Genomic DNA, 26,863 nt, shown 5'->3' with positions numbered 1-26,863 from the left:
ATCTGGACCCACCCTTGCCAACAATGGACACCAACACAAATACCAAAAGTACTATCGTGAAAGTTAAAAGCCTCCACAGTAAATGGAAAGTATATAGAATATTTACTTCCATCTTGCAAACGGTGATTTATTTTCTGAACCTGACAATGGAAATCTGGCCAGTGAATGGGATGTTTAAATAAATGCTATTTTTAATATAGCAAACAACATTTGTATGATGTTAGTATTATACTAGATAATGAGTCACACAATGGTTCAGAGCCTGACCTCAGCCCTATGCTACCATTCACCAGCTGTGTAAACGGACAATCACCAGCCCGTCTAAGGGGCAGTTTCATCCTTAGCAAATGGGTAGAATAATATCAATCCGTAGGCTGCTGTGAGAACTGAGTGCCTACTGTGTCCCCAGCGCCACGCTAGACCTGAGGATACAATGATGAACAAAACCAGACTGCAACCAACACTAAGAGAGCTTACTGTCTAAATTGTTTAGCTAGAAAAGAGAGATACTGCTCCTTGCCTCATAAAAATGCTGAGGAAACCTTATGTGATCCACTAGAATGGTAAGTGAAGATGCCACCAAGATTGCAGCAGTATACGTAGAAAGCACAAGGGATTCAATAAAGAATCAGTGATGTTTCTTGCACATTGATAGTTGGGTAAATCATCGTATAAACAAAAGAAACACGGAGAAAATACCGTACATCAATTGAGGCCAGATACATCTTGTGCTTCCCAAATTATGGGAAGAAATTTTCCAATTGCAAATACCTAGGGCACTCCTGAAAGTGGTCAAATTATCCTATTTAAATTTTGAGCATCATTTTAGGGGTATTGTCTTAGCCATCGAGTGCTGCCATAACAGAAATACCACAAGTGGATGGCCTTAACAAAGCGAAATTTATTTTCTCACAGTCGAGTAGGTTACAAATCTAAATTCAGGGTGTTGGCTCCTGGGGAAGGCTTTCTTTCTCTGTTACCCTTCTCATCAATGCTCCCCCAGGCGAGAAGCCTCTTCACAGAGGGACCCCAGGTCTAAAGGACACGCTCTGCTCCTGGTGCTTCTTTCTTGGTGGTATGAGGTCCCCAACTCTCTGCTTGCTTCCCTTTCCTTTTATCTCTTGAGAGATAAAAGGTGGTGTAGGCCAAACCCCAGGGAAACTCCCTTTTGGATCACGGAGGTGACCTGAGTAATCCTTTTAACCACAAGGAGAGGTTATGATTTATAACACATGGGAACATCACAAAATGGAAGACAACTACACATGGCCTAACCAAATCGACACATATTTGGGGGGGGACACAACTCAATCCATTACAGGCATTCAAAACCAAATAAAGTGCTGCTTGCGATGAAAAGGAACTATGGGTAACCGAAGTGTCAGACTACATCTCAGTAGCACAAACACATTAAACAACAAAAGCTGCACAATGTTCTAGTGCAGCATCTGAGCTTAGAATATGGTGGCTTTATGATCTTGAAAAGCTGGTCTTTCCTCATTTAATTAATCTGAATACCAAAAACCAAACCCATTGCCGTCGAGTCGATTCCAACTCGCTGCCGGTTAGCTCAGTTGGTTAGAGCGTGGTGCTAATAACGCCAAGGTCGTGGGCTCGATCCCCGTACAGGCCAGAGTTTGTTTAGGAAACCCTGGTGGCGTAGTGGTTAAGTGCAACAGCTGCTAACCAAAAGGTCGGCGGTTCGAATCCACCAGGCACTCCTTGGAAACTCTATGGAGCAGTTCTACTCTGTCCTCTAGGGTCATTGTGAGTAATCTGAATAGTAGGTGTCTTAGTTATCTAGTGCTGCTATAACAGAAATACCACAAGTGGATGGCTTTAATGAAGAAACTTATTTTCTCACAGTAAAGTAGGCTAAAAGTCCAAATTCAGGGTGTCAGCTCCAGGGGAAGGCTTTCTATCTCTATCAGTCTTCTCATCAATCTTCCCCCAGACTAGGAGCTTCTCCTCGAAGGGACCCTAGGTCCAAAGGACATGCTCTGCTCCCAGCACTGCTTTCTTGGTGGTACGGGGTCCTCCACTCTCTGCTTGTTTCCCTTTCCTTTTTATCTCTTGAGAGATAAAAGTTTGTGCAGGCCACACCCCAAGGAAACTCCCTTTACATTGGATCAGGGATGTGACCTTAGTAAGAGTTTTACAATCCTACCCTAATCCTCTTTAACACAAAATGACAATCACAAAATGGAGGACAACCCCACAATACTGGGATTCGTGGCCTAGCCAATTGATACACACATTTTCAGGGGGACATAATTCAATCCATGACAGGGAGCATATTTATTCCTTATCTAAAGACAGCTTTAGGAAACCCTGGTGGCAAGTGGTTAAGTGTTACCACTGCTAACCAAAAGTCCGACAGTTCAAATCCACCAGGTGCTCCTTGGAAACTATGGGGCAGTTCTACTCTGGCCTATAGGGTTGCTATGAGTTGGAATCAACTTGACGGCAATGGTTTTTTTTTTTTTTTTTTTTTTTGGAAAGGCAGCTTTGGTTGGTTTAATAGTTTTAAATGTCCTAATCTGAGCATGATTTAACCTAGGCAAAATGAACATAATTACATTGAAAGATTATGGTTTCTAAATATTACCCAAAGTTTTTGTGTGTGTAATGTTCTATAGGAACCAGAAATTGCGTGTGATATTCTGTATAGATCTGCTCTTTTCAATATAGTAACCTCTTAGTCACATGCTGCTATTGAAATTAGATTAATTGAAGTTAAATAAAATTTAAAATTCAGTTACTCAGTTGCCCTAGACATATTTCAAGTGCCAAATAACCATAAGTATCTAGCAGCTACCATACTGGCCAGTGAAGATGTACAACATTTCTGTCATTACAGAAAGTTCCATAGAGCAGATCTGGTGTGGACGTTCATTCATTATTTTCATTCATACACTTACTTTCATTCATACATTCTCATTAGTTCATTTATATTCCTTTACCCCACGAACACTTATAAAGTGCTTACTATGTGCCAAGCCCTGGGCTAAACCAAGAAAATACAATGATAAGCAAATGTATTGTTCCCATTGCCCCAGACCTTACATTCAAATGAGGTAAAGCGATATGAACTAAATAATCACATAAAAAAGATAAAATTGAGAATGTGATAAGTGCTAAAAGGAGAGGCAAGGGGTGCTATTTTAGAGGGAGGATTTGATATACCCAGGAAAGAGACTCTGATGAAGTGATTATTGAGCTGAGTTATGGGAGGATGTGCAGGAGCTAGCTAGGCAAAGAGGGAAGTTAAGTTGAGTAACAGGGATCAGCACATGCAAAGGCTCTGTGGTCAGAGACTCATGGAAAATAGCAGGGAGGATAAGAAGGCCAACGCACGGCAGCTGGTGAAGCAACAGGCAATTTGGTCGGAGTTGAGGGTGTGAATCACTTGGGTCTACGTCAAGGGTCTTGTAGGCCATGTAAAGAGCTCGTCTTTACACAAATAGGAATGAAAGGGCATCAAAACATCTTAAGCAGAACAGCGGTATGATCAAATTAATATTTCAGACAGAATATTCTGGATACTGCATAATGAGCTCCAGTATAGACAAGAGTAGTAGTTAGAAAGCACATTCAGTAGGGGAATAAATTTGACACAAGCATATTAATATCCCCATCACTAATTTCAATATATTGCTGCTGTTGGGTGCCTTCCAGTCCATTCTGACTAATAATGACAGCATGTGACATAGCAAAATTGCTTATAGGATTTTCTTGTCTTTAATCTTAAGAGAAGCAGATGGCAAGTCTTTCTCTTGAGGAGCTGCTGGGTGGGTTCAAATCAACAACCTTTAGATTAGCAGCCAAGCCCTTAACATGTTGTACCACCAGTGTTCCTTAATTTAAATATAGACAGGGATGTAATAATTCAAAAAAACAAGAAGCAGTCATATTCAATATGGCTAAATTATTAGCCATCTTCACGATAGAAAACATGAACTTGACATCAACATTCATGGGTCTGGTAATTTCATAACTTATTTGCCTTTTTTCCTTCCATGGGGGGAAATGGGAGAGCAAGTAAAGAGAAAAGGATGTGAATATATGCTGAATTTAGCTCCAAGCAAATATTGATGAGTCTAATGGCAAAACAATAAAGATCTAGAGGACCCAGCTCCTAAATAAGATTAAAGGAGATAACACAGAGGCTGAGGGGAAAATGATTAAGTTTGAGAGTGATAATCATCTCTAAGGAATTAAAAAGCTTAACTACTTGTGGAAAAAAGACAGCTAAACTAAAACATATTGATTCAGCTCCCTGGAAGTGAAAGTCTCCCCTGGTGGGGCAGAGAGAACTAGACACTTTCCGAGCATATAATGAAGTGGGAAGAAGTGAGCCAAATTCTTTGGTCATGGAAAACCCACTGAGCAAATCTAGCTTTTGCATACTCTATGCCTGAAAAGGCTGAAAATGCACAAAACTTACAAAAAGTACATAATGTACTTCTACCTCCTGCTCCTTGCAAGGATCTTGGCATTTGCTTTTCCCTCTACCTGGATAACTCCTCCCCAGATATTCACAGAAGTGCAGTTCATTCAGCTATGGTCCAAGGTCACCACTTCACAGAGGCCTTCCTTAACCATCCTATTTAAAACAGTGGCCCATATCCTGGCTTTACTTTTCTTAGCAGGAAATACCAGCACCTGATGCTTTATTATCTCTTCATTGGTTTGTTCTTGTTAGCTGCCATGGAGTTGGTCCTCCACTCATGGAGACCCTATGCCCAAAACCAGTCCTGTGCCATGCCCATGACCAGTTGCAGGTCAGATCATTGTGATCCATAGGGTTTTAGCTGGCCGATTTTCAGAAAGAGATGGCCAAGGCTTTCTTCTTAGTCCATCTTAGCGTGGAGACCTGTTCAGCACCATAGCAACACGCAAGCCTTCACTGACAGATGGGTGGCGGCCACCCATGAGGTGTATCGGCCAGGGATCAAACTCAGGTCTCCAGCATGAAAGGCAAGAACTCCATCATTGAACCATTGAACCACTTGTTTGTTATCTCCCTTGATTAGAACATAACTCCCATAAAGGCAGAAGTTTGTCTTATTCCCCTTTGTATCCCAGCACTGAATGCCAAGGAGTCATAAGTATTAGATGAATGAAAGACTGAGAGAATAAAACATTGATCAAGAGGGAGTACATGTCAGTCTGTTATCTTTGTGATCATTTTTGGTAGTTACACCACAGAATATAGTGATTGCTGCTCTCAACCACTTGAGCATAAACTCTTCTCTGACCTCATAACTTCTTTTTCATTCTATGAACCACTCCCTAGTCTTTTTAGTTACAAGGCATTAAATTATCTTTTCCTGAGGCTTCTTGCAATTTTAAAGTGTCCTGGTTAATACACTAACTTACTATATAAGCTATCTGAGAGCAGGATCTTTGTCTAATTTATTTATTTCCACAAAACCAAAACAGGGCACCCTGTAAAAAAAATGGAGCTTGCATTCTAGAAATGTTTTTGAGAGAGAGAAAAAGGGAAATGAAGCAGACTTGAAGATCAGGAATTATAAATGTTTCTGTCACTAAAGCTAAGACTTGGAAGAGAACCGGGAGGAACTCCATGCAAAAAATGACAAAGAACAGCACAATGGTAGGAATAAAAACAAACAAAAAATTATAAATTGGCAATATATTTGCCATTACACCTAAGACTTGGAGGTGGACAATGGAATCCATGCAAATATGAGAAAGAACGAGGTAATGATAGAAATAAACTACTACCACCAATGTAGATCTGAGGCTTTTATTTTTGACATTGTTGCCTGTGCTTGTACGAATCTAACATGCTTTAAACAACACTAGCATTATTATGGTAAGGCAGAGAAGCAAAGAAAATTTTAAAGGACTTCATTGATATAAGAGTTCCCTGTTTTAATAGCAACTGGTAAAATTATTCATAGGAATACATGTAGAAATATAAAAATTCCATTTACCAAATTCTGTTGAAATGCAGCTACAGTGCAGAAAATGTCTACCACCTGACTTCACAGTCAGCATATATCAAAACAGTGTTTTATCACAACGTGATTTTTAATAGCTAGAGATATGACTACCAAATGAAAATGCCACGAAAACATGATCTCTACTTAACATGAAAGACGACTTTTCATAAGACTGCTTCAAACACATCATGCACATTAGGTGGAAAACCATGACGCTTCCCCACCATATCATACCACAGACATCAGTGTTCACTTTGATTTCCCTTTCCTTCCCCTGTTGCTTCTTTGAATCGATTTGTCAGATAACAATATTGCATATTTCCTGATTTCCATAGCTTAACATGAATATATCAACCTCCTCAGCTCTGCAACTCTGGCTTTTAATTTATGCCATTGTCCATTCACAATTACATTTCCTCGTTTCAAGATTTTTGACACTTTTTCTAAACCCTCAGAAATGAAGACATAAATCCCCTCCATTTAATCTCTCTTTGGGCACATGGATTAGCCGTAAGCACAGTCTTTGTAGAGCTTTGCGCTATGATTTTTCCACACGAGTGTAGGAATATATATCTTTCAAATTAACTTCAATAATAGTTACTTACATTTATTAGCAATAAATGATAAGCCGTCCTGTAGCAGACACAGTTTATACTATACCTCGTGTGAATCTAAAAAATGCACAGTGAAATAGGCATTTTTGTTCTCATTTTAGTAAGAGGAAGTTCCAAATCAGCTAGGTAAAATGACTCGCCCAGGTTCTCACAGGTAGTATGTTGTAGATGTAGGAGGTAACCCTTGTTTTCTTCTTTCCAATTTTTGTTTGTTTGACCTATCTCTTAGAAAAAAAAAAAAAAAAAACTCTTGTCAAATTATGACATAATTTGGTTGTATTGGGGAGGTAGGTTTGGCTCTTCACAGTGTGGTGGATTTTAAACATGTTCAGAAATTGTTTGATGTCCTCCCATTGAGAGATGTCGTCCTTGAATCCAGGTTGACACCAGGACTCACTTACAACCAATATTCTGAGGTGAGGTCAAAGAAAGCACGCGAGCCTCTTTAAGAGGCTTGCTTTGGAGGAAGCCAGCAGTCATGTATAAAGTTCATCTACCCTGAGGCTGCTATGATGAAGAGTTCAAGGACTTGAACTTGAATATGTCTAATCCCAAAGATTATTTTTTTATTTGCTTTTCTGTGTGCTAAATAAGACTTTGAGAATTATAGCTCTAAGTGCATTAATATTAAATTTTGCATGACATATTATGACATGTGTAATAATCTTGAGGTAAAGGAGCAGAAGAAACCTGTAGTAACCGAAGTATGGAATCTAATCCAACACCTGTACTGAGAGAACAAGTTAGTCATCACTTTTGAGTAGATTTTCCATGGCTCTGCTACCACTTCTGGAAAATTGGAAACTTTACTATTCCAAATTATTTTTATTCACTGTGTGATATGGATGTAACATACAAGCTTTAAAAATCTACTTTGATTTTCATGCAAAGGATCTGTCTACTGAACATGCGTTGGGGCAAAACACATTTGGAGCAAAAATAAACAGAAAACTTGATAAAGACAACAAATGTGAATTAAATACACTACCAGCTGTAGTATAAAACTAAAGCATAGCTTGTCATCGGAAAGACAAACCATTCTAGAATTGATAATCAAGAGAAGAGCTGATCAAACTTGTACCTAAAAATGACAATACGAAGACAAATGCATATCTGTGATAATTATTCAACTTTCTTCTTCAAGAAAATGTGACCCAATTTGGTTTCAAATGTTTTCTTGGAAATAGTTCACATTACATATATTTTTTTCCTAACAAAATAACTCGTAAACCTTAGTGAGAATATTTGTTGGCAAAAGGCTATACAATTTAGTGTTTTTTTCTTGAGTTTTGTACAACAATTTAATGGAAAAAAATTAATAAGAGACTGGCCCTGCCTTTGAGAAAAATGCAAGGGTTTAATTAGGAGCTACCGTTAAAATATGCGAAGACAAAGCGATATAATGTGTAAGATGATTTTATATCCTCAAAAAAAGAAATTTTACAACCTGTGCTTTCACTTCTAATTTTCTACACAGAAAATAACAACAAAAAAAGTAAAAATTCTCATAATTTTAAGATAATACAAGTAAGCTGCTAGAAACTTCTCACGCTAAAATTCCTTAGGAGGTAAATGCAATATTAAGGATAAATAGGATCCAAAATGTGAACATAAAATAGAGGAAAATGAATCATCTTAACCCCCCCCCCAGGCCTAACTCACCTCATTGTGGTTAATTAGGATCTCATGCAAAGAAGTAGCTACCAGGGCAAGGAAACAAATTTTCATTAAATTCTGTGCCCACAGGTCATAGGAGAAATGATGGCAAGAAGCTCCTTCTTAGCATAATTTTGAACAGAGATTTTTCTGTCATATAAACCTGCCTGAACAAAAATGGTATCACTTATATATTCAGTAGTTCAATAAGAATGTATTTAAATCCTACTGTGTCAATATAGAGTCTCTATGAGTTAGAATCAACCCGACGGCAATGGTGTTTTTTTGTTTTTTTAGGTGTACAATGAAGAAGCACAAAGCAAAGAGTCCATAGTACCCATAGTACTGTGACGAGTACAACTCATTGGGGGTTAAATACATACTGGAAATAGCAGATGAGTGCAGGGTACCAGTACAAAAGAAACATATTTCATATGTACCAATACAAAAGAAATGAGGACAAATTATGCAGGTGAAGGCTGTGGAGGTGCTACCTCATGATTTGTGAGCAACTAATATCCAGTACATTTGTTTTGTAGCATTTCAAGATGATTTCCTGGGTGACAAAAATGGTTAAGGGGTCAACTACTAGCTGAAAGGTTGGTGGTTCGATCCCACCCTGAGGCATCTTAGAAGACAGGCTTGGAGATCTGCCTTAAAAAGGTCACAGCCTTGAAAACTCTATGGCGCAGTTCTATTCTTCACACTTGGCATCACCGAGTTGGACTTGACTCGATAGCAACTAACGACAATGGGGTAATGATGAGTGGTCAACGATAGTTCAGCAGCAGAATTCTCTCCTTCCACGCAGGAGATCTGGGTTTGATTTCAAGTCAATGCGCCTCATACATGATTTGACAGGGCAGGCTTGTGTGTTGCTGTGATGCTAAACAAGTTTCAACAGAGCTTTCAGACTAAGACGGAGTAGGAAGAAAGGCCTGGAATCTACTTCCAAATATCAGCCAATGAAAACCCTATGTATCATAAAGGTCCTAACCACAACCCGCTGCCGGATGGTGCCAGACCTGGCAGCATTTCATTCCATTGTGCATGGGGTCGTCACGAGTTAGGGGGCTGACTCTACAACAGCACACAACAACAACAAAATAACCAAGGAACAAGCTTAGGTCTTAATTACTATGGTTGCAATAACTATTATTGTTACAATATGACATATGGATAACTGTATCTTGGAGTGTCTTAGACCAAAATTTTGCAAATACTACCTTGCTGATTTGGAGAATATCCGTCCTGATGCTTGACAGGTTCAAGGATCCACTGTGTGCTAATGAGTGCTCAAGGGCTGTCCCATTTGCTCTTGACTTACTTTGTTAGAAATGAAACTCAAACTTCATCTCATTCCTAACCTCACTCTGTGCAAGAAAACCACACAATCTCTATAGATAGGTTGCTGCAACACAAGCCTCTGTGCTGATGACGTTGCTGTACCAAAGCCAGAAATGAACTGTTTTACAGACAAAGAGCAGCTGTGATGCCAACATGTACCTTGGCAAAAAGAGTTAGCACCCGCATAACTTCCATCAACTCCAAGACATCCCGCAGGAATTTATAATCTAAGTAAGTAGAACGTATCTGCTATGCAGATAGAGCTTTAACATAAGCCCTGGCCCCTTTCTTATAACCTGGTTGCTGCCATTGAACCCCTCCTTTGTGGAAATTCTAGAGCTGCCCCTGAAAAGGACACCTCTTCCTTTGCCATTCATCACCACCGGCGATGTAAATCCCTATCAGGGCCGCCTGTGAGTCCAAAGGAATGGCAGCTCAGGCTTAACCTGCTGGTCCGCCTGCTGCCGCAGATGCTGGTGCCAAGTCCTGACTAAGCTACATAATTCTTCAAGTGCAAGAAAGAAAGGTCCTTCCCTAAGCATTTTTGTTTAACCAAGGGTATTGGACAACAAAACTAGTCAGCATAACTAGCCTTAAAATTTTATAAACTGTCCCTCGAGAATTCAGTCTGTCCCTAGTGGGCAAGTTGCTCAGACCTATAACCACCATCTCCCTTCAAATACCCACTGGCTCCATCCCTTTTATGCCACATGGAATTTTTTGTTTGTTTGTTCTCCTTAAAAGGCTTCTTATTTAGACCAAGGTTCAAGAACACTGAATATGTAGAAGAAATGCCTTCCATCCCAGGAGACACTTGGATACAGATAGTCCCGGTTACGACTGAGATCAGTTCCTAAGTGTGTCTTTAAGTTGAATTTGTAGGTGCATATGATTTATGATTCTTATTTAGCCTATAGGGTCACTATGAGTCAGAATGGACTTAACAGCGAAGGGTTTGGTTTTAGTAAAAGAAAAGGCTCGAGGACTTGTCAACGACTTAATAGCTGCACGTACAGAAGGGAAGGTGATTGTGATAAAGAATTTGTTGACTTAACAGCTGCACATACAGAAGGGAAGGTGATTGTGATAAAGAATTTGTTGCACGTAAGGATTGGGTGAATCCTTTCAAGGTGAGGGCAAATTTAGGTAACATTAACAGGCAAGTAAGTAGGAGTTGTCCATAAGTCAGAGGTTCGTAACCCAGGGACTTACTGTATTTCATCCGAATTTACCAACTCACTCTCCATTCCACTATGAAGTTACAAAAGCAAATAAACAAATACAAAAAGCAAAGCAAAAAAAGAAAAAAAAAAAAAAACCCTTAAAATTCCACATCATTAAGCCCCTATTCCACTGTAAACAACTAAAAGATTCTAACACTATATTCTCCACACACCCAAACCCCACAGTTGTTGAAAAAAAGTGAGGATAATGTATGACTGTGTAGAATTCTAGAAACATTTCAGGTGCAGGCCTGTTCCCTCCTTCCTTCACATCATCCCTCAAATGGACTTTAAAATTACATCAACCAGATTTTGAATTTCAGCTTGGAAACTCACTAGTTTTTTGACTAAAAAAAAATTATTATGAAAGGCAGTTCCTCATCTCTCAAATGACAATAATAAGAACAGCTGATTCTTACAGTTACGGAGATTGGTAAATGATATTAAAATATTATAGCAAATATCAATAGAGATTATGGAAGTGTTATAGCAAACTTTTATGAAATGCTCACTTACGTGTTCCAAGAACTCAACATGTACCATGTGATTAATCTCATAAAAACCTACTAGGTAAGTATTCCGTCATCTCCATTTTAAAGATAAGGAAATGGAGACACAGTAATCTTAAGCAATCTGCCCAGGTTCACATAGGTAGCAACTGGTAGGTGCCTGAATATGAACCTTGGCAGTTTGTCTCCGGAGCTCACACTCGTAACTACTTTGCCAGATCACCCCTCAATTAAGTAATGTCTATTATGCAAATCAGAAAAAACCACAGCATGTGGCATATGGTGACTGTGCCTAGCAAATAGTAGTCATAATCGTGGTAGGAGTAGTAGTAGCAGTGGTAGACATTAGACAGGTGTGGTGCCGCCATTACACAGTGCAATTTCTGTCATTATTGGCAAATTTCCAAAAATACAACCAATGTAGAAGGCTGTATCTCACTGGTAGTCCCCCCTTCCCCGCCCCAAGGCTCAAAATAAAGGCTTTTCAAAACAGCCGGGATTAGTGACCAGGAAGCAATGACTGGAAAGGAATGTTTACACAGTGTTGTGGATGTCTAATTCACTAAGCACTCTGGTCTTTTATGCAAACGGTCCCTTGTGAAAAGAGACAGTAGGTCTTTGTTTTCCAGAATGACACATTTCTCCTATAACCCCAAAACTATTTTATTAATCAGAATGGTCTTTGTTAAAGAGCAAGGATCGTTCATTCTGAGAGATAATGAGCACTGATCTCTTGCTTCCCAAATTTCTCCAAACTCTGAGTATCTGAAAGACAGGAAGTGAGAATTATTTACTTCTACAATCTTAGTGTTTGGCACACAGTGGGTTCATAATATATATCTGCATCATGCATAAGTGATATAGGTCAAGGGCATTTTGTTAGTTTATTGACAATCCTGAGTTATTTCTTAAAGATTCAAACTGCCATTGTATTCCCTATAGGGTCGTTATGAATTGGAATTGACTGGAAGACAAAGGATTTGGTTTTTTGGTTTGATTCTTATTCCTTTAGAATATTGCCTTCAAAACTGCTTCTACCTTGCTAAGGTATTTGCTTATCAGAAAAATTACACAGTCTTATTACCACTGAGTTTTTATTTCTTCTGTAATGCAACATAGGAGATGTATAAGCTCATCTTCAAAATGATTCCCAAGGCACAGGAAAAAGCAATAAAGGCAGGGTTATGAACAGTATCATTTACAGTATGGGTGTGTTTGAAAAGTGCATAAAGAAATAATTCACTCATCCCATTCATGTGGCAATGAGTTCAGTTTCATTTGAACAGAGTACATAAAATGACTCCTCCAACTCATTTAACTACTAACTGGTTATCCTTACAATAAGGTTTGAATGACAGAGCCATAGCAAAGTGCCCAAGGGAGAAGGAAGTGCAGAACAAAAACTGCAGGCATTTCTGCAAATCTGTCCTAAGACAGAGAGAGAGCAGCCTATCAGTGCTATCCATCTTAGATAAGCAGGTCACTGGAAAGGGACGGAAAAGGAAAAGTCACTGTTTTAAAGTCAATATTAGCACTTTGAACTACCACTGTTTGGTAGGGCACCTGGATATATTCAAACAGCAGAGCTGATACAATTGGCCGTAGTCAAGCAGGGGAGGGTTATTTACCCAGTAAGCAACGCACACACAGGCTTACAGTAAGCAAGGTGCGCATGGGCTTATTCGTGTTGACTTGTTAATCTGTAGTGCACAGTTTCACATAGGTTTCACCACATTGGTGAAATGGGATGTGGTGAAAAACAGGTGAAATTGTGCACTACAAATTAGTAAGTAAGCACAAATAAGCCTGTGCATACCTCGCTTATTGGGAAATCCGTCTCTGATGTCAGGCATGTTGCAAAAATATGTGGCATCATAAAATCATTCTTTCAACATTCACTAAGCCAACACAGATGCGTTGAATGTTCTCAATGTTAAGAGAACTGTAGAAATCTTAAAGACACACCAAAGTAAATGTATGAGTAAGGTGTAACAAAATTCTAGTGTTTAAGAAAAAAAGTGACGAGATAAATCAATTACATAAATAAATCATGGATTAGATATAGATATATAATGTAGATATATGAATGAATTGGAGCAGTGACAAATGCAAGTGGGAACAAGGGATCTTTTATGACCTCTTGTGTAGTACATCCCAGCACCATCAGTTTCAAGTGATAAATAAACATTTCCTTTCCCTAATATTATTCTTTCTCAAAAGAAAACAGAATAACAAATAAGAAACATTTGCCACAATAGTGCAAAGAAGTAGTTGGCAAAAGTCAGAAACATCATGGTATAAATGAGATATTTTCAGCTAAATGTTACACAAGTCCACTGACTTTTTTTTTTTTTTTTTCCATTAACTATTCTAAGGGCCCTAACCTCTTAATGCATCAATACCACTCTGGGGACGAGACTGAATTAGCTCTTTCAGATGGCAAGTTCATTTGATAAATCACCATCGTAGTCTCAGGGCACTAGAGTGGACAGGAGAGGGTCAGTGGAGCATCTCCTCCAATTCCAGAGTGCCTATCGGCTGGGGCAAGCTGGATTCTAGTTGGGTGCAACTCATTTAGCAGAGAAATCCTCAGAAGAATCTACTCTTCAAATTTCCCTCATTTTGTGTAGTATTTCAGATTCAGCACTGTGCAGTCTTCATGTTTCAGGGCCATTATGAATTCTCTGAGGAAGAATACTCTCTTTATGAATCTGAACAAGGTCATGAGGGAAGTGTCATCAAGAATTGACAACTGGCAGTAGTTTACCTGGTAGCTGAATAAGAGGAACATAACTCTAGACCCCCTAGAATCAAGAAACAAACTCTGCTCACAGGCGTTAACATTTTTTTTCTGCCTACACAGAGAATTTTGAAAGCTTGAATGAGTTTTCATCTCTTAAACATTAGGAGTTTTAATGCTAAAATTCAATTTCTATCCTTTCTTTAAAAACACAGAAGGTCTCCCAAGTCCATGCCTGCTTTGGCACATGGCAACAATATTCCAGAGCTAAGCAGAACTTTCTGTTTTACAATGACCATGTGCTCTCCAGTGCACAGTTCCCACTACTCCCTATTGTCTTACATTTCTCCTGCTGCTTCACATCTTAGCATTTAAATTTGTAATCTCTGCCCTTGAACTACAATGTAGATCTAGGCTGGGGATATACTCAGACTATTAAAATTCTTACATTTAATGACTTGAAGACATTATTAACACTACATATTGTTCAATTTCTTTTTATTGAAATATTGAAGACTGAATTATAATCCAGCAATAGTTGTACTTCACTATTACCATCTTTTAAATGTGTATATATATGTATGTTTCCTTACACATGCTGATTGAGTGCTTAACTTTGTGGCTTATCGTCTTAAATACTTATCCCATTCATTGCATTTCAAAACTGACAGATACAGTAAAATCAAAGAGCCATACTGTTTTGAGGCTGGAAGGTTATTTTAGCATCATTCAACTGAAATTGATATTGTTTACAAGTAGGAAATCTTGCTCACTGTATTTGTGACTTCCTGAGATCACATGGGTAAACCCCAAAAGAAAACAAAACCCATTGCCATCAAGTCGATTCCGACATATAGCAATCCTCTAGGACAGAGTAGAACTGTCCCATATAGGGTTTCCAAGGCTATAAATCTTTAAAAAAGCCGAATGCCGTATCTTTCTCCCGTGGAACAGCTGGTTGGTTCCAACCGATGACCTACCGGTTAGAAACGAAGCACTTAACCACTGCGCCCAGGGCTCCTTATCACATGGATGAAACCTGTTACCCTCAAGTCAATTCTGACTCCTAGCGACCCTACAGGACAGGGTAAAACTGCCCCATAGGGTTTCCAGGGATTAGCTGATAGATTCTAATTGCAGACCTTTCGGTTAGCAGCTTAATGCTTAACCCCTTATCACATGAATAGTGGGTATGAAATTCAAGGATGGAATATCGTCTCTTAACTTCAATCCAGTGTGTAATTTTAATAGTAGCTACAGCCTTATCTACGATGCCTAATTGGGGAAAAAATACCATTTTCTGAATGCGAGAAGTCTCTCTCACTCTCCTTTTTTTTTCCTTCTTTCCTCTCTCCTTGTCTCCTTTTCTCTCTTCTCTTACTTTACCTCTCTTTTCTTCCCCTTCGTTTCCTCCCTTCTCTCCTTATTTTTTGTTTAAGACCTCCGAGTATACTTGCAGATAAAAAATAATTTAGGCATCATGATAAACAGATGTTTCAGGGGACAGCTGCACTGAGTAACCTTTGTGTACAACTTTGTTTAATTACACTTGCTTCATGCAACACTGGAGTCTCTGAGTGGTGCAATCAATTAACTCACTCAGCTGCTAACCAAAAGGTTGAAGGTTTGAGTCCACCCACAGGTGCCTCAGAAGAAAGGCCTGGCAATCTACTTCTGAAAAATCAGCCACTGAAAACTCTGTGGACCACATTTCTACTGTGACGCTTATGGGGTCGTCATGAGTTGGAATTGACTGGACAACTGGTTTTATGCAACATTGGATCTTTTCTTGTACAGATGATGAAAGGTGAAAACACAAGTGAGTCTAGTCAGACTGGCTGGGAGGTGACTAACACATTCTGGAATTTAACATCTTAGCTCATCGTCCAGCTGATTCCTCATTTACTTCTGAAAAAAATTAATTACAACTTAATAAACAATAAATGGGGCAGACAGAGCAGCATCTCAGATTGTCAAAAACCAGGCAGATTTCAGACAAGCTGGCAGTTACGAGCTGCTGACGCCTCATGGAAAAGTCTGAGAAAAATAATTTCATTTAAAAACCATTTTGGCTTCTCTAATCTTGTTTGTTTCTTATTGCTCTTCTCCCTTATTTGATTAGTAATGAAGTTTATAGGAAAATAAGAGTTTCTCTTTCCAAGGAAAGCTTTTATGTGTATCCTTTCTCTCCAGCATTCCTCTCCCTTTCTGTCTGAGATCAGTATTTCAGACAAGTTTTTAAAAACTACATCCCAGATGTGTCAATTAGATAACTTTTCTCCTCGATCTGCCTGGGTGTGTTTGGTAACAAGCCCCCGGGTACCTGGATAACTATCTACGTAGACATCTTTGCTATCATACTGGGAATACCAAAAACAAAACCCTTCGCTGTGGTCAGATTGATTCCTACTCCTAGTGACACTACAGGACAGAGTAGAACTGCCCCATAGGTTTTTAATCTTTATTGAAGCAGACTGCCACACCTTTCTCCCACGGAGCAGCAGGTAGATTCGAACAACTGACCTTTTGGTTAGCAGCAGAGAGCTTCACCACTGCACCCCCAGGGCTCCTATACTGGGAATGGGCGTGTGATTCAGGGAGTGGATCCTCAAGCTATGGTGGCATGGCAGGCAAAACAAGCTTTAATCAGGGTCCTTTTATCTCTTTAAATAACAAACCTACATTATAGCGAATGTTGTGTTTTGGAAGGTAGTGATTCCCAAGTGTCCAGTAATATGAAATTGACTTCAAATTTAAAATGGAAATTATTGTATTCTAATGGCTTAGTGCAGATTTACAACTTCCTTTAAAAATTTAAAGGACTATGGTAAATTTTTGATATTTAAAAAGTTTACTCTTTATATTTTATTTTCAGTTTTTGGTGTACTTAAAAAAAAAAAAAATTTGCCATCAAGTCAACTCCAGTTTATGGAGACCCATGTGCGTCAGAGTAGAACTAGGGTCCCTAAGGTTTTCATTGGCTGATGTTTTGGAAGTAGATCACCAGGCCTTTCTTTCAAGGTGCCCTTGGATGGAGGCCAACCACTGGCCTTTTGGTTAACAATCGAGTGCATTAAGAGTTTATGCCGCCCAAGGACTCCTATTCAAAAAGAGTAACACTAAAATTTTAGAAAATAGATGAGAGTAGGAGTAGGCTAAACTCAAAGATTCCTGGGCTCTGTCCCCAGAAATTCTAACTCAGCAGGTCCAGGGTGAGGCCCAGAAATTTGCATATATAATTAACACTGTGATTCATTCATTTTCTTATTTATTCGATTATTCACCTAAATTCTGATTGCACCAGATATTATGCTATGTGCCAGGTACAGTGGATTCATAAATAAAAATAAATAATACATAAATAGAAATACACAAAATGCTCAGCAGTGATCAGAGCTGTGAAGAAAAATAAAACAGGGTGACAGGGAGATCCAGCAATGGTGGGTGAGAGAGCAAGCGATGGGAAGTTTAGGGGAGGTGTCTGCAAAGATGATGTTCATGTATGTGGCTCAGGAATGGAACTTTGCGGAAGAGGCCTTTTAAACAGACTAAGGAAAAATAAAACAGATGCCTAGCTTCTCAGCTCAAACTTAGTGTCAGATGTTTCCACGTATCACCACATTTCCAATTTCTCTTGGTACTTAACAGTTTGCTCATACTTCACTACAATTCCTAGTCCCTTCCTGCCGTATAATGTTGGCATAAATACAAAATAAAGAAGATGGGGCATAATTATTGTACATTTTTAAAAACAGTTATTTAATGAACAATAATATGATGAAGTTGCCAAAAGGTTTGTCATCTTAGGATATAGTTAGAGATATGGTATCTAAAACAAAGGATGTGATGATCTCATCTAACTTTCTTCTACTCAAGTGAAGCCTGGGAAATTTTATCCAGGTCTAGGTGCTTTACTTTAAAGCTGATCTTATTCAGTGGTGAGTTCCCAGCAGGTGACAAGAGACAGAAACTATCTTGTGGAAGGAAAAGTTGAAGGAGCTGGAGGTGTTCTCTTCAAGCATCTGCAGGTCATAGAAAAGGGATTGGATTTTGTTTTCTATTGTCCCACAAGACAGAAAAATTGGGGGTGGGGGGGAAACGAACTTACATAAACATAATTCTAGGTGTGGCGTTATGCAAATGTGGACTTAGAAGCTCAGGAATAGACACCATTATTAGGGGTGCCCAAATTGATGACCACACATTGGGGTGGTAATATAAATGGCTTGAAGATTCAAAAGAGTGGTTGAATTGAAGGACTTCTGAGGTCTGGCTGACTAAAAGAACCTATGATGCATGATTCATAATTCTAAGACTCATAATAGGATCTTTGATTTCCCCCATGAACAATACTCCCTCTTACTCTCAGAGGCCTCGCAAGCCAGAAGTCATGTTGGCACTGCCTGGACAGACAGCCACGTGGGACGACGTAAAAAATTTTAAGTTGATGCAGTTGGCCTTTTAAAGGGCACCACATGTCCTTTAAGGGTTTGCTCCCTCCTGCTGGGGCTTTGGTCCCCCAGACATCCAGTGTCATCTGCTAAGTGGCCCTACATATGTATAAACATATACAGGGACACACTGCCTCTTTCAGAACCATCCAGGCTGGTGTTTTCCAGATTCTGTCTTCGTCTTCACAGTGAGATAATCAAATAAACATATTTAATGTTTCCCCACACATTCAGATGACACGTTCAGGATTGCAATTATAGCCAGGCATTACTTGTACTTTTTTTTTGTTTGATTTTTTTTTTTTTGGCACTTGTTTTTAGTTGACTCACTTTTCTATTTAAATTAAAATATCTTAAGATAATATGTTCTCATGGTAAATGGAAAATTAGCACCTCTTTAAGTAAAAATAAATCTGTTGAAAAAAAATCAATTAAATTCTAAATAGAGGTTGTGGACAGCTGAATTCCTGATTCTGAGGTCTGCTCTCTCTTTATGAAAAATAGATAGTAGCAAGTATTAACACAATTGTAAGAACATGCTAGCACAGAGTTAGCCATCGACTTAATTGGAACTATTGAAAGAGAATTAAAAAGAAAAAATTTTAAAAAAAAACCTTTTTCTTTATGTAAATCTATTAATCCTTTTCAGTCTTAGGCTACCTATGATCATTTTATATCCCGTCAGTGGTATCCATCCCATAATGTGGGACACAATGAACTAATCAAAGCTAATGTCTCCATATAAAAGGTGACGTGAAGTCTTAACCCACGAAAGCTACCCAGGTAGACAAAACCTTAAGGAGTAACTAGTTAGAGAATGCCAGGCACCATGAAAAATTCAAGGAGAAGACATCTTTCAACACTTGCATATTAGGGTCCCCCTTGAATTAAAATTTCTATGTAAGAACAATCACAGAAATAAACAGGACTCATGTCTCTGCTCCTAATATTGCTCCCTTTTGCTTGGATTCCCAGAGGCTTCAGTACAAGGTTGTCTAAATCAAACCATTAAGTCACCTAAGAAAATATTTATTGAACATCTGCTATCTACCAGGCACTGTATTAGGCTCTGGGAATATAGCCTCAAAAAGATGGATAAGTTTTCTGCTCTTACCCCCAAAGTTATATGGGAATTTGAGGTGGTAGGATAGCTAGCACAATTCTTTAAGCCAGAGTTTCTCAACCTCGGCACTATTGAGATTTTGGGCAGAACAATCCTTCGTTGTGAGGGCCTGTCCTGTGCATTGCAGGATATTTAGCAGCATTCCTGACCTCTACTCATTAGATGCCAGTAACAGCTTCCTACCAGTGTGACAACCAAACATGTCTCCAGATATTACCAAATGTCCCCTGGTGGGCAAAACCCCACCTGGTTAAGACCCACTGTTCCAAGCCCTTCTTCCCTGGGTTCAAAACAAGAGTGTTGTCTTGTACACCTCCAGGAAATACCATTCATTTATATCCCATGTGAAGCTATCCCTTAGGGTTGTGCAACAACTGTACATCACCCAAAGGAGAAGTTCTGCTGTATACTATTACGCATGAGAAGTACATGCTACAGTGATATACATAAATATAGAGACTTAATAAGGTACTAGGATACAGCTCTCATACCTGCCAAAGTTCTACTACATTTTTAAATTACATCCATCAATAATGCTTTTTTGTTTTGTTTTCTTTTTGCTTTCTGTCATGAGGCATGTAATCTTCTTACATTTTCTACAATGTATTTGTTCCAAACAGATGCTCAAAACAACTACAATAAATGCAGTGGTATAATTCTAGGCAGTTAGCTCATTGTTCTTTTGGATATGGAGGCATGAATCCCAGGGATTTTTAAAATTGGAGAGTATGCCAGTAAACAAAGTAAGAAATATCCATAATCTATAGACATTTTCCTTTTAAGACTTATAACAGGCCAGTGGTCCTCAATCCTAGTTGTCTAACAGACCATGTATAAACATTAAAAAGAGCCACCACCACAACAAACAAAACAGTTGTCTGGGCTTCCTCTACTTAATTACTACTTAATTAGATTATCGGCTCAAGGATCCTTAGATTTTAAAGGGTAATCATTATAGGCAGTCAATGTTAACAACTACTGTCTAGGTTGTCAGGAAATGTTGGGGAAAAAATATACACAATGTAAGAAAATAAACCCTGTAGCATATATATGATCCATGTATCTTTGCATTTTCCAGATTTCCAGAAAGCAGTGATACTTTCCTAAGGTAAAATGAAAACCCTAGTATTTAGACTTTTGCCCAGACAGTATACCAATCTAATTTAGTTCACGCACACACAGCACCACCACCACTACCAGTTTTCAAACACAAAGATGGCAGCGGTGCCCATCTGTGTCTCCGGGACCTAGAAATTACAAATTCAAAGTATTACTTGAATAATTCCTAATTGTAGCTCAATGTGGTATAAATCATAACCACTTAAAAAGTATGAAAAGGTTTTTATACTTGATGAAACTAGGAAATTTCCTATTTTGCCTTTAAATCCCAGCAGCTGGGACCCTAGTCTTTCCAGTGAATAAGGAAAGAAATTTTTTAATTTCACAAAACTGATTGACTAAATAAGGACTAATAGCTCACAACATCTTTTCCCAGAAAACAACTGCTTTCTGAGACTATAATTATGGTAGGAAGCTAGTAAGGAGGTTAAGAATCAAAGTGCCTGTGAATAGCATTTCGAAAAAAAAAAAAAAAAAACTTTCAAATCCTGAATTCAAATAAGATTTCATAGAGCATAATCTGGGCTCTAAAGGGAAGAATTACTGTAGCTTTTGGGTGGTGATTCTGATACTTGACCAGAAAGAAGGGTAGGAAAACTTGAAACAAGTGCCTGCTGGCCTATCGAGCCAACCTTTAGCTGGCTCACTGTCCCTGCCACACTGGTCATGTCTTTTAATTTCTAGAGAACATATAACCTTTTCTCAGCTCAGTTTTCTGAGGTATACTTCTGCCAGCTCTGACAGATCTTGGACCACTTTACCTCCTCAGAGAGGTGTTGTCACTAGGAAGGACAGGAATCTTCAGAAGTTACCATAGCATGCTGGTTGCCCTGGGAAGCTGACCGGCTTATTAGGGAGGGCTCTTGGGATCAATACCCATGGAGGGAAAGGAGGGGAAGCAGAATTGAACACTGGGAGAAATTGGGTGGTGGTATAGTATAAAGAGTGGCTTCAGCCTGCCCTACAGGGACTTCTGATGCAGGGATGATTCTTCAGAGTTGTCTTGAGTTGGGTGAGGGTGCTGGGCCTTTATGTCACCACATTAGACATTGTCTTAGTCATCTAGTGCTGCTATAACAGAAATACCACAAGTGGATAGCTTTAACAAAGAGAAATTTATTCTCTCACAGCCTAGTAGGCTACAGATCCAAATTCAGGGTGCCAGCTCCAGGGGAAAGCTTTCTCTCTCTGTCGGCTCTGGAGGAAGGTCCTTATCATCAGTCTTCTCTTGGTCTGGGAGCATCTCAGCACAAGAACCTCATGCTCCTGGCACTGCTTTCTTGGTGGTATGTGGTTCTCATGCCTCTCTGCTCACTTCTCTCATTTATATCTCAAAAGATATTGGATTAAGACATTACCTAGTCTTGTAGACGTCATCAATATAATTATAATCCATCTTATTATATCATAGTGATAGGATTTACAACACATACAGAAATCACATCAGAAGACAAAATGGTAGAAATCATACAAGGGAATCATGACTCAGCCAAGTTGACAGATATTTTGGGGGGATCCAGTTCAATCCATGACAGACACGAACTACTTTGGAAGGAGGTGTGACTTTGTTCAAGGGAATATTCTCTTCAACTGAGGCAATCCCTGAAGGGGCTGACACCTGACGGTGGTCTGCCGACAGTACTTCCAGCAACCGGAAATGTGGAAACACTAGTTCCTGAAGACAGACCTAGGCAGGTCACCACAGAGCCCACCACTGTGAAGTTATTGCCTCAGTGCCCCTCAGTTTTCTCATTTGTAAAATGGGGATAAGACTACTGAACTCGAAGGTGCACAGTATTTAACATGATGACTGGCTCAATGTAAGTTCTCGATAAAAGTTACATCTGTGTCTTTCCCTAATCTATTCAGGAAAGGATATGGATGCAATTTTGATTACGTAGCACTTAATTAAAAAACAAACAAACTAAACAATTCCTTCCCTTCTCCCTTCATCCATTTATGCAACAAACACTTATTGAATATCTCCTAGGTTGTCGGAATTTTCCAATAGCTGAAGACAGAGTTTTGCAAGCGCTTGTCTAGATGAAACTTACATTTCAGTTACAGGGAGAAAGAAATCTAGCATGCAAATAAATAAGTGATAAGATTCTGTTGGGGGTAGTGTTAACTGAAGGACGAAAAAATGTGATCCTTAAGATGTTATATTACTTAATTTCATTAGTGGGTCACAGAAACCCAATTTTAACTTAAATAAGGGGAATGAATTGATCCACAAAGAAAAACCATAGAAAAGGCAGAGGGAGAACCAGCTGCAGGTATCCCAGGATCTAGGAACTCGAACTCTATTAAGTCTACCTTGCTGACTCTCCTCTGTTTTTCCTGACAGCTTGAGTTTGATAAATTCCCAGCAAAGGACTGTATATGACCAAACTTGCATTACCTAGCCCATTCTAGAAAGCCACAGGGGTAAGAGAATATGATTTGCTTATAATGGGATATATGCACAGTCCTGTGACCAGGACAATAAAACTAATATTAATAACAATGTTGAGCCCATTAGCATGTATAAAGTATAATGTAGTTATATGTGTGTTTAGTTTAAAAAAAGAAACTCTATAAGTGCTATTATCTTTGCCTTACAGGTGAGAAAACTAAGGCTCAAAGAGATTATGCAACTTGCAAAGGCACACATTATTAGCAACTATTGAAAGAGAAATTCAGGCCTATTTCAGTTAGGTTTCCAAAGCACATGCTCACAACCACTAGCCAAGCAGGCTTTCCTAATGTTAGCTGTTATATAGTTATATTATAATAACTGTAATTATTTCATTACATTAATTAATCCATGCCAATCGGTCTCCCACCCAATACGAAGGCATGATAATTAAACACTCACAAATGAAAAGCACATCCATACATAGGCCGACAAAATGGGAAAATAGTATAAGAAAAAAATAGAAGGGAAAATCAATATAAAATATCATTTAATGCTGTAATAATTGCTGGCAATCAGAAAATGATTGACCAATTTAGCCAGCTCTAAGTCATATCAAGGAGCCCTGGTGGTGCAGTAGTTAAGAGCTCAGCTGTTAATTGAAAGGTCCACAGTTTGAATCCACGAGCTGCTCCTTGAAAACACTATGGGGCAGCTCTACTCTGTCCTATAGGGTCACTATGAGTCAGAATCGGCTAGATAGCAAAGAGTTTGGTATGATTAATTCATATCAAGGATTTGCATGTTTTAATTCAGTTAGTCGGGGTCTATGCTACCTTGGAAGATCCATTGGTGACTCTGAATTATGTACTGGTCTACAAGTTGGACAATATGAGGTCTAATTCTCATTGAAGAAATATGTGATTATCAGTCTATTGGTGGTTCAGTGGTAGAATTCTCGCCTTCTACGTAATGCAGGAGATCTGGATTTGACTTCTGGCCAGTGCAACTCATGCACAGCTACCAACCGTCTATGAATGAAGGCTTGCATGTTGCTATCATGCTGAACAGGTTTCAGAGGAGCTACTAGACAAGACTGACTAGGAGGAAAGGCCTGAAAATCTACTTCGAAAAATCAGCCAATAAAAACCCTGTGAATCACAATGGTCTGATACCCAACTGATCATGGGTATGGCATAGGATCGGGCAACACTTCACTCCATTGTACATGGGGTCCCCAAGAGTAGGTAGGTAACAACAACAACAAATACTTAAGCAAGTCAACATCTCAGTTTGGGGCCAATAGTACCTGGACTACCTATTTAACATGTATTCCTAAGAGTAAAGACAAAGGTAAGTATGAAAGCACTTAGAGTTTTTATCATGTACAATACATGAGGGGGGAAGGTCTTAAAATATTAAATAGAAAAAAGAGATCTGGATTCTTTCTTATATCTGTGGTACTACAAGCAAAGATTAAATGTTTAACATAAGTATTGTCAAAAGTAAACTTTTTAAATCTAAAAAAATAGTAATTTAAATGAAGTGTAAACTGAGTCAAGAAAAGATGCTACAATCAAACCAAATATTTACAAATTGAAATAAATAAGTAAAAGGGATATAATGAATCATTTTCCCTTTTCTGGGTTTTGGAATGCTATAAAATTTTATTTTGGCCATAAGTATCTTCCAAATATTTTCTCTACATTTTATAACAAAAAAGCAAACACTGCTTCCTGGCAGTCTTTATCAATGTTGTGATGGTTGAAAACTTTGGCCTGAAGGTTGGTTTCTTATCTTTGGATTTCACAGTCCTTGAATTTCAATTTCCAACTCAGCTTGATATTTTTAGTTGGAAAACTAAATTCTTTTTAAACAGGACTGTAAAAATGTAACAATTACAAAGAGAATGATTTGAGAAACCGACCATAATGGGAAATTAAACATCCCACTGAAACTCTTCAAGCGCTTTTTACTAGAAGAATTATGTACCACAAAATTTAATCTCAGATAATAGAAAGTTCTAAAATGTGGATTAAAAAACGTAAGCAAGCTTGCTTAGTGGTGGAATCGTGTATCTTTGTTTAAAATCTACTTCCCTCAAACAACACTTTCCTTAACCCACCAGCGTAGAGGTTTCTTATGATTTCTAGACTGCTTTAGATTTGCTTGGAAAACCATGGGAAGCTAGAGCAGGAATGACTCTTGGAAATCATTTAATCCAGCCGTCCCACATTTTACTGAAGTATGAAGCTGAAACTCAAAGAGATGAAATAATTTGCCTACATTTCCACTGCAAATCTGTGTCAGAATTCAAGTCTACCACAGTGATGATGGTGATGTGATGATAATAAGGAGGGCTAGCATTTACTGAGATAATTCTATGAAATGAGTATTATGATCTCTATTGTACAGGTCAGGAGTTTGCAGTTCAGAGAAATTAACTAACTTGCCCAAAGTCCTCAACTGAGAAGTTGCCTGATTAGGCTTGGAATTCAGATTTTTCAGAAGTTAAAATCCATTCTGTTAATTGGTAAATTATCTATTATGGGGAAGAGCGCTGTTCTCTTCCCCATAGCTGTACTGATTTTCAAAAAAGTCAAAACAAAAAACCACAGGGTATACCCCAAGAAAACTGTAAGCGTACTGACAACGAAGTTCTCTAGCTGCTCCTTGCTGCTCTCGCTTCCGTCTGATTTACTTCTTATATCTGACCAGGCACCTGTTCCTCCGAGGAGCCCCCCCGATCTCCGTGGATGAAATCCACAATTAACTCTCCTTCCTAGCACTTACCAGAGCTGAAATTTTACACCCGTTTGCATGATAAGTTGATCAATATGTCTGCCCTAGTAGAGTATAAGCTTCATGAGGGCAGGAACCAAGATTTTGTTCACTGTTATGTCCTCAGCACAGTAGCTCATAACAGTCATGCAAAAATAATTGCTGAACGAATTAATGAATTTTTAAAAACATTTTTAAACCCTACAAACTAAAAAAAAAACATGCTATAACTAGACAACTGGGTAAGATGTTTGATAAAAATGTTTGTTGTACTTGCACTATCATTTTACATTTGGCATAGATTTAAAATGTTATAAAATATGAAGTATGGATGGCAGAAGAATATAGCATGTAGGAATATCTGTACACAGTTAAAGAACCGGCTACACTCACGATGTGTACTAAAACAACAAAAGTTGCCTAAGAGTTGATGTAGCTGGTTACCAAGAAGTTAACAATTAGCATGTGAGTGTGGACTGAAGTCCTGACACAACTTAAATTCAATAGACAACATTTTTCTCAAATACAAAATTATTTACCTACTATCTGCTGTTGTGAATAGAATATTAATACAGGCATTCCAAACCAAACCCTTTGCTACTGAATCAATTCCAATTTATAGCAACCCTATAGGACACAGTAGAGCTGCCCTATAGAGTTTCCAAGGAGTGGCAGGTGGATTCAAACTGCCAACTTTTTGCTTAGCAGCTGAGCCCTTAATCACTGCCCCACCAGGACTCTAATATAGGTATTAAAGGGAAGGAACTGCAGCTAAAAGTACTGCCTAATATCTGTTTACAAATGAGTTGCTTAAGCCAAAAGTGCCAACTTCTAGGTATCTGAAAAGTAAAATTCAAATACACTAAAAAAAACAAAATTTATTTTCATTTTTCTAACACTTGAACACTGTCCTTAAGAAAGGGAAATTATATG

The 26,863-nt window shown here is 38.6% G+C and overlaps 1 protein-coding gene and 1 non-coding gene across 8 annotated transcripts in view; one reads left to right on the top strand and one right to left on the bottom strand.

The window, feature by feature from the left end:
- CHL1 (cell adhesion molecule L1 like) overlaps window positions 1-26,863 on the bottom strand; it is a 232,568-nt gene that overhangs the window by 152,643 nt on the left and 53,062 nt on the right. The gene's annotated exons all lie outside the window — the stretch shown is intronic.
- On the top strand, window positions 1,560-1,633 carry TRNAI-AAU (transfer RNA isoleucine (anticodon AAU)). Its single transcript has one exon. It is a non-coding gene; the product is annotated as a tRNA-Ile (tRNA).

This window comes from Elephas maximus, chromosome 20 (genome assembly GCF_024166365.1).
Source record: "Elephas maximus indicus isolate mEleMax1 chromosome 20, mEleMax1 primary haplotype, whole genome shotgun sequence".
Lineage (NCBI taxonomy): Eukaryota > Metazoa > Chordata > Mammalia > Proboscidea > Elephantidae > Elephas > Elephas maximus.
Note: the sequence above shows the minus strand (reverse complement) of the source record. Positions and strands in the feature narration are given on the sequence as shown.